The following is a 7,713-nucleotide window of genomic DNA, read 5'->3' as shown; positions in this document are numbered from 1 at the left end:
AATACAGTCATGGTATCAGATAAATTGCTGATGTTCCGCTAAAATATTGTACTCATTTAAGTAGGTTTTAGCTATTTATTTAACGAGTGAATCCTCATCATGTCTTCAACGTAGGAGTTTTTTAAGTGCTGTTCGTGAAGATGTGAGAAGAGCGATTCCCTCAGAAACTCGGATGATTTCCCTCCAACGAAAAGGCTCCGAAAGTTTCGCGTGATGTAAATTTTTTATCACCTCCAACAATATGCTTTTAGAATTCTTAATGCTGGTTTTCCTTTCATCTTTATGTTGATATCTGTAGCGTACATTCCATAGTCCTGACCTCATTCTGAAACGATATATTTTTTTTTGGTTTTACACAGTAGTCGCCGAGAGCCTCTTTCTCAGAATGTTATATAGTTACTTATATCAAGTTCATTATGCATATGATGTGTTCAAACTCGATGCTTCCTTAATGCTAATAAACGTAGATAGGAATCTGATTAAAGGGAAAACTGGTCTTCAGTCTTGGCCCCATTATCCGTACGAAAACAATTAAACGAAATATAGCTATATACACAGAGTGTACTCTTGCTATCAATGGTTGGCATGAATATTGATAACGTAATATGCATCATTAGAAAGGCATTTTATGAAAGTTTTGTATGTTGTGCAAAAAAAATACAAATATAAGACTATAATTTTTGCAGCATGATAAAGGAATTTCGAAATCTGGCTAACCTAATTTCGTCATTCTGACCTTTTTGTGTCATTTTAGTTATCAGGATTTACTTTCACGAACTGAAACAATTAAGCTTGCTGACGCCAAGAGGGAAGTCCAAGACGATAAGTGACTGTACGCAGACCGAATAAACAAATATGTCGATAAGCTCGTTATCTATAGAGAATCGTAGACATTTGTCATATTTTTCCTCAGGTACTAATGCGCAGTAGCGGGAAATAAACTATGTATCATCTTGCACTAGCGGATCCAGAAAAATTTCATGGGGGGCGGCACCAATTTTCATATTATACATATATATACATATATATATATATATATATATATATATATATATATATATATATATATATATATATATATATATATAATATAATAAGCTACAATCCCCTTCGGTAACATATATGAAAATATATTATTTCTGAGGTAGAGCGAATTGGATATTAAAGGACGTTTGTAGCTTACTGATTGTATATGAATCACGGTGATGCGATAAAAAGTCATAATATGGCTGCGTGCGACAAACGCACTACACGGTCAACATGGCAGAGGTGGGTGGATATCGTCTCCAAATACAAACACCTGAGTTCGACGGGGATTTGTAGGTGGGAGCCGATATCCACTTATATACCTCACTTGCTGGCCGTGTGGGCTAATGCGTCCACCGTAGTCCTGAGTTCTTGTCCTTCGCTGGTTCGAGCCCACGGGACGACGAACTTATTATCAACTAAAAAATTCCCCTTCGGTAACATATATGAAAATATATTATTTCCGAGGTAGAGCGAATTGGATATTAAAGGACGTTTGTAGCTTACTGATTGTATATGAATCACGTGATGTGATGTCATAAATAAAAAGTCATATATATATATATATATATATATATATATATATGTATACATATATATATGTATTATATACATATATATGTATATGTATATACGTATATATACATTACATGTATGTATATATATATATATATATATATATATATATATATATATATATATATATATACAAATACATAAAGAGAGAGAAAGAGAGAGAGAGAGAGGGGGGGATAATGCATGCATTTTATTTAGAATTCAGTAGTTGATATCTGAAGTATTTACTCACCTTTAGAATATAATTTCTCATTTATGTTATTATTATTCAAATCTTCAATATTATTTTTTCTGTCATTATTTTTCATAGGGGAGGGCACGTGCCCAGGTTCCCCCCTCCCCCGATCCGCTAGTGTCATCGTGCATCTGCTTCGGGAATATAGAATGATTATACCTCCAGTACTTTATTTTTAGCGAACATTTTTATTGGAAAGTATAGACTTTTGTTTAGCTAACTTCAACTAGTTATTTTAACTTTGATTTCTCACTATTTTGCTTTTTTTTAACCTTCTGGGATAACCTGTAACTATTTAGCTTCAAAGTGACGTCAGAATGAGTATCTTAGCATGAGTGCTGAGTTTTACACAGACCTTTCAAAAATCCGATCTTTAAAAAAAATCAGATTTTCAAATGTTGACCAATAGGCTATACTTTTACGGAACCTGTCAAGCTACACTTTAGCTTCTGGATTTACTTTACGGCCAGTTTCTTTATATGTTATTCTCTTGCTACGTGTTCCTTATCGTTATTTTCTCATAGCTTCTTACACCATTTACCTTTTACAGTATTTCTTATGTGTACATTAATTTTTTTTTTTCGTTTGACCATTGTCTTTATTTCTTTTTTTGTTCATATTTCCTTATTAATTTTCTCTTTTTATTTTCTACTCACTCACCCAAAGATGTTCCCAAGGCCCAGAGATTAGATCTGATTTCTGGACCTTAGATTTTCCTTGACATATTTCCCTCAAAAAATCTTTCCCTATATAATCTCAATACTTTTTCCTCGACCTCCTGATTGCATCCATCTCCGTAACTGCTCCCTCAGACTCTCCTCATTGCCACATTCATACTTAAATTGCCGAATCATGGCTGACCCCACCTGTGCAAGAAACTTCTACATCCTATACTTACACGGGAAGCTCATCATCAGCACCTCGAACTACCCTACACACACACTGCGCCATTCACCCAAGTCTTAGGCGCACTCTTGCACTTCCTGGGTATTAAGAATCCATTCTGTCACGATATCTATCCAGCCCTTTCTAAGTGTTCCTCCACCCCCATCTTTCCTTCCTCCTGACACAAGACTGTACACTTTTCAACAACTTATCGTCTTTCACTGTAACCAAACTACCCCAGAACACTGAATTAGATGTGTATATATATATACATGTGTATATATATATATATATATATATATATATATATATATATACATATATATATATATATATATATATATATATATATATATATATATATATATATATATATATATATATATATATATATATATATATATAAGACATGAGTGGCGGATGTTCACAAAGGCATGGCGCTGGAGGCACTGATCATTTTGAATATATATATATATATATATATATATATATATATATATATATATATATATATATATATATATATATATATATATATATATATATATATATATATATATATATATATATATATATATATATATACAAACACACACACGTGTACGAGTAGAATGGGACCGTGACCTTAACCTTTTATTTGTTTTATTTCAATGACCACACCTTAATGCTGAAGAAAAAAAAATGGCTTTATATACAATGTTCAAGAGACACTCCCTGTATATCCTTCATGACTTGTCTTCGCCCCGGTTATGTCTTACGACATTCATGACGCGTTTGTCTCGTTACTGTTCCGTTTGCCAAGCGCTGAGTCTTATACTCTGTCTAAATGGTGTGTTAATTATTTTGCGTGTAGTATAAATTAGTAGAGTGGTTAAGCTCTATCTTATTTTTAATGATTTACCGTCAAATTTTAGAATCGGTAATGATGATGAAATCGTTGATGGTACTCGGCATCGCATCTGTCGCTTAGGTCACCAACCTCCTCCCTCCTCCGATTCACCCATCCCTGCCCCACCCCCACACTCTGGCCGCCGTAAATCCCGGTTGTAGGACTGTTGTTTTTGTTGTAGTTGTTGTTTTACATTTAGCCATGATAAAGATATTGAGGTAAAAAAAAAAAGAGGTCTGATGCTGACCTCTGGATCCGGACGTCGCCATTGTTTTTTTTTTTTTTTTTTTTTGAGAGAGAGAGAGTTTACGGGTTTGTTTCCCCTATTTGCAGCATTTGATTAGGGAGGGAGTAAAAGACTTTTTCTTCTAACAATTACAGAAAGGCCATGATAACATTGATGTGAAAGACAACAACAAAATTTGGAGATTTATATATCTACAGTATATGATTTATCCTGCGGTTAGCTCTCAGTAGAAGTGGCTTTCCCAACCTTATGGCATACTGTATACAAATAAGTTATCCTTAGTTAGTTACGTAAATGAATCCACTGCCTCGCTAAGTGCAAAGCACTGGCCGATTGATGCGTCTTGTACTAAACGTCCCAAAGTTTTGAAAAGCCGATGACTGTTTGTATTTCCGTGTAGGAAATTATGGCTGAAATACGAATCGGTGATTTAGGAATGAATTCGGGACTTCCATTAGAGCATTCCAGGCTATTCCGAGACGGATGGTACTCTTTGATGTTTGGGAATGGCTATTGAACCTAGGATTTGCAGCTGCTGCTCCGCGTCAGCCGTTTCATTACCTGAATTTAATTGCTGATGTTACTCGTGTTGCATTTAATATGTATGTATATATACACATATGTATATAAATATATATATATATATATATATATATATATATATATATATATATATATATATATATATATATATATATATATATATTATATATATATATATATGTGTGTGTGTGTGTGTGCGTGGACCTCTTGTGTTGGTGTTCTTAAATTTGCCTCACCAGCAAAAGGAATAGGGTTGAGTTCCCTGGTTGGATGGATCACCCTAGGCACATCCCATTAAATCCCGTTTTGTATCAGTATATGAAGAAAATTGACTGTTTTATAGTCAGTTAAGGACTTTGTAATTCTCCTACGGTTGTAGAGAGAGAGAGTTGTAGAGAGAGAGAGAGAGAGAGAGAGAGAGAGAGAGAGAGAGAGAGAGAGAGAGAGAGAGAGAGAGAGAGAGAGAGAGAATTCTTTATGAAAAGTTTCGAAAATATGTTTCTATGAAAAGTTCCGGGGCAGTCAATGAGTTCTCCAAAATTTGAACTAGAAGCTAAGAATCGTCTGCCTGTTTGTTGTAATTAAGGGCTGGCTTTCCCATTTAATATAGGAAAAACACGCATTATAATTCAAAAGAATCTCGAACAATTTTTGTAAAGAAATGCCAAAATTTATTCCACGATGACCTTATGAACTCCTTCCAAGTCTTCGGAGATTTTCAATTTTGCAGGCAACGTTCCATATCTTTCCTTGAGGAATCTTCGGGAACCCTGCGTGAGATTTTAATCAGGCAGTCTGGAGTTTTCTTAGTTTCCGGTAAAAAAGAAAACTATTGTGCTGGCTTTGTCCGTCCGTCCGCACTTTATTCTGTCAGCACTTTTTCTGTCCGCCCTCAGATCTTTAAAACTACTGAGGCTAGAGGGCTGTAAATTGGTATGTTGATCATCCACCCTCAAATCATCAAACATAACAAATTGCAACCCTCTAGCCTCAGTAATTTTTTTCATTTAAGGTTAAAGTTAGCTATAATCGTGATTCTTGCAACGATATAAGGTAGGCCATCAGCGGACAGTGATTAAAGTTTCATGGGCCGCTGCTCATACAGCATTATACCGAGACCACCGAAAGATAGATCTATTTCGGTGGCCTTGATTATACGCTGTAGCGGCTGTACAGAAAACTCGATTGCGCCGAAGAAACTTCAGCACATTCTTTACTTGTTTTTTAATGTGACACGTACAAGTGTCACATCAAAAAACGTGCTTATATCTATACTAATGTAATATAAAAAGATATTTGAGGAAATGATGAGGAGACTCCAAGGGAATTTATTTGAATTTGTTTATTGTCGGGTTGAACCGAAAGGGAACCTTTTTCAGTACCATGTTACATTTGTGCGTTGCAATACAGATTTTTTATCTGAATTTAATAATAATAATAATAATAATAATAACAATATTGCAACATGGTTTATAACATTAAGAGAGAACTGTCATAAATATATAGATAAGTATATTATTTTATACTGTATATATATATACATATATATGTATATATATATATATATATATATATATATATATATATATATATATATATATATATATATACAGTATATATATACACAGTATATAATATGTAGTGTGTGTTTCGATAAAACGTAAGGTATATAATTTTTTTACTTCAGCGTAGTTTTAAATGCTCTCTTTTTCTCTTGCCGTCATAAATCATGTTGCAACGCACAAATGCTTAACATTGTGCTGCAAAATTCTCTCTCTCTCTCTCTCTCTCTCTCTCTCTCTCTCTCTCTCTCTCTCTCTCTCTCTCTCTCTCTCTATATATATATATATATATATATATATATATATATATATATATATATATATATATGTGTGTGTATGTATATATATATATATATATATATATATATATATATATATATATATATATATATATATTGCATTTTCACATATATACATATATACACGCTTAGATTATATAGTTTATACTGACGCATATGTCATTCCCATTTCTAGTTTTTTCGTGAGAAGTAATTGGAAAGCAAAACACCATATTGTCATTCTCGGTTTCCTCTCAGGCGGTGAAAACCGCACTTGAAAAACTTGCCTGGTTCGATGCTGCTTTGGAGGCTCTCGATAGTCCTAAGTCACGCGGTGCACTGTAGGCATTACTCCAGCTACTTTGCAGCGTCCTTTCGAACTCTGGCTGTAACCCCTTTCATTCCTTTTACTGTACCTCCATTCGTATCCTCCTTCTACCCTCTTGCCTTCCACCCTCTCCTAGCAATTGTTTGAACATTTTCAGCGCTGAATGACCCCAAAGGTCCCATTGCTTGGCCTTTGGCTTAAATTTTATATTCTAATTCCAATACTGATTCATCTCCTTTTACACTACCTCCATTCGCATTACCTTTCTTCCGTCTTGCTATCCACCCTCTCCTAACAATTGATTCATAGTGCGAGGTTTTCCTCCTGTTACACCTTTCAGACCTTTTGCTGTCAGTTTCCGTTTCAGTGCCGAATGACCTCATAGGTCCCAGTGCTTGGCCTTTGGCCTAAATTCTATATTCAGTTCAATTCAATTCAATAGTGATTCATCATCCACAACATGATCTATTTACTGCAACCTCTTCTCCCTCTTTCTTCCCGTATGTCCTGACCACCTCTGCAAGTTTTCACTCACCTCTTGCATTTACGAATGATTATCAGTGTTGCATGCATGCCCATTCATTTCCTTGCATTTCGGAGCAATATTCTCACACACATATCGCATACGGTTCATCTCCGCTCATTATGCTTTTTTTATTTCCTACATTTGCTTTTGTATTTATTTGAGGCTCTGTACTTATTTCCAGCCTTTACATGTCCCTAGTCTGTTATAAGCCTAAACGCTTCCACAAAACTCCTGATGCTCATCTTACATTTCCCGTTCCACAAAGCGCCTCAGTCTTCATTCCAGCATTACCAAGTAATAATATTCTGCTTCAAGCAGCAAAGACAAGTCCACTACTTTCACCCTACTCTTTTGTGAGCAACCTCACTTTCATTTCCTCTTGTAAGTCCTTGGTGATGTTTAATGCTAACTTTTTTGCTTAGTTTTCTACACTAGTTTCTGCAATTTTTCCTCCTACTGGTCACTTTGTGTTTTACAAAACACCGCCTTTTGTCCAACGCGCTTCAGAATAATTATTCTTGCAGCGAACATCCATACGACATTTTAATTTGTAACGGAAACATGGCTGATCTTCTGTGACGTCACGAAGATCATTTGTCCTTAGGTTCAGCGGCTGTT

The sequence above is a fragment of the Macrobrachium rosenbergii genome, chromosome 11 (genome assembly GCF_040412425.1).
Source record: "Macrobrachium rosenbergii isolate ZJJX-2024 chromosome 11, ASM4041242v1, whole genome shotgun sequence".
NCBI lineage: Eukaryota > Metazoa > Arthropoda > Malacostraca > Decapoda > Palaemonidae > Macrobrachium > Macrobrachium rosenbergii.
Note: the sequence above shows the minus strand (reverse complement) of the source record.